Raw genomic sequence first — 2,455 nt, 5'->3', positions numbered from 1 at the left:
TCATGGTGGCTTGGTCCATGCAACAGCTTGGTCCATGACAAGAATAGAATTTTCTATTGCACAAAAGACTGTTCCCTTCATGGTGGTTTTTTTTTGGTTGGAACAGAATCAAAGCCTGCATTAAAGGAAGAGAAATTTGAATATCAGAAAAGGAAGAGTATACTAACTGAGAAAATAATAAATAACATAGTCCAAGGCTAACTAAGACCTAAAATGCACTCTTTTATAGGATGAGATTCCATTTAAGAATTAAAATTGGAGTAGACTTGAAGCTGGCAACATAGATATGAATATGGCAACATGAACTGATGGAGAAAATACACGTCTTTCACAGAGACTGCTTATCTCTTGGATTATGAAATAAACACAACAATCCTCACTCATTGAGTTGTAATAGACTCAGTGCTGACTATTGTTTTTCAGAATGTGTACATCATCACATGGCAGAAGATAAACCATAATTCTCCAGTGGAGTTGTAGATGGATTCAAACAGTCTTTCCTTTAGAGTGTCAGCATAACATCTTATACTCTAGGCTACTAGAGTTCCCTCATGGTCTCTTAGACAGGTGTTTTAGAAAACAAAAGCTCCACAGAACACAAATACAATAGGCACAAGGTCCTTTATACATGGATAATTTAGTTGCAAAAATGAATGCAAACACAGAATACCCTACCAAGGAAGTAACATGGGCTCAGGGTCCTCCTGGGAAATCTAGCGAAAGAATTGCAGGTGCATAAGCCCCCACATTCCCCAGTAGTGCAGGGCCTGGGTTATATAAACATCATTTACTCAACATATATGCTGGGAACTTTTAGACACATCTCTTATGTTAACCTTCACAACAATAAGCAAAGCTTGTATCACTGCACCAAGTTACCTGTGAGGTGAATGGCCTGAGGTCATCGAGGTCAATTGCTCTTAGAAGTCCATTGTTTACAAGCGATCTTGGCTTTCAGAGCATAGCATCACACCAAGGACTGATGATGGAGGGTTATACAAGGGCCTATATAATCTACTGAAGGGCCAGCCATGTCCTCCTACACCACATGTCCATCAGCTTCCTGACGTCTTTGTCATTAATGGAAGTACTTAAGAAAAATTGATTCCAAATATTCTTCTCCCCAGGGGAGAGAAGTGGTATCACATGTGCACTGGGCTCTGGTATGTTATTGCTATTTTATACTATAGAATTGGAACTGGCCCATAGCTGGCCCTCTGGAAAGTTTTCAGAGGCAGTTAATCACAAGGGAGGAGACTGCCCATCTTTCTCCCGCAGAGCAGCTGATGATCTCGAACTGCGGGTCTTTGGGATTGCAGCACAGCTTCTTGTCACTAGGCCACCAGAGCTCCCATTCCTGATATAAGTCATGGAAAAAGACAGGTGCCCAAGGTGCCAAAGTGTGTAGTGGAATTTATTAGGGCAGCAAAAGAAATGGACACGGGGAAGATGAGGCAGCAAGGAAGAGATGGGGAGATAGAGCTGTGGGTCTTCACCATGGAAAATCATTAACTTGACATGCAATGGCATTTAAATATTCATATAAGGAAATTAATCATTTGGAACTGGTTAGTTTAGTGATATTTCATACGTTCAGAGGTTTCTGCAGCCATCTCTCCTGGACTCTAAAACTCTCATGCCAAAAGTAACCTGTACCTCCATCAGCAGTCACTCTATGTCCCTCCAACTAAATATCCCTCCAAATAGTTGTAGGGAATTAAGCATCTACTTTGTCTCTATAGATTTTTATATTTTGAACATTTCCTATAAGTGGAATATATTACTTTCATGTCTACCTTCTTTCTCTTAGCATTCTTTTGAAGTTTCATGTCATAAGCACACATGGAATACATATTCTATACAAGCATATTGGAAGGAATACAAGGAGTCACTCACCCAATAAAGAATGGACCTACATATAAATATTTCCGTAAATATCATATGACCAAGAGTCAATGTAATAAAGGAAGACGTTTGAGCAGTACTGAAGGCATTGGCAAAAAATAAAATTCCAGGAATTGATGGGATGAGATTGAAGTATTTCAACTGTGGTGCCATACTGGAAGACAGGATGGCACTTCGTCCAAAAATTGGGAATGGAAATACTATTTGACCCAGCAATTGCACTACAGAGAATATACCCTAAAGAAACCAGAACTGCCATCCAAACAGATATATGTACACTCATGTTTGTTGCTGCATTGTCCACAATGGCAATGAGATGGAAGCAACCCAAGTGTCCATCAACAAATTCATGGATAGAGAAGCTGTGGTATATTCACATAATGAAATAATATGCAGCACTGCAAACAAGGAACTCGTGAAATATTATACAAAATCAGTGACCCTGGAGGAGATTATGCTGAGTGAAATATCTCAGTCACAAAAGGACAAATACTGCATAATGCCACTGTTATAAAACAGGACATGTGGGTTTGGGAAAACTAAGAAAAGA

This window comes from Elephantulus edwardii, unplaced genomic scaffold (genome assembly GCF_000299155.1).
Source record: "Elephantulus edwardii isolate Elephantulus edwardi_28Jun2011 unplaced genomic scaffold, EleEdw1.0 scaffold00151, whole genome shotgun sequence".
NCBI lineage: Eukaryota > Metazoa > Chordata > Mammalia > Macroscelidea > Macroscelididae > Elephantulus > Elephantulus edwardii.
This window is presented reverse-complemented; position numbering follows the sequence as displayed.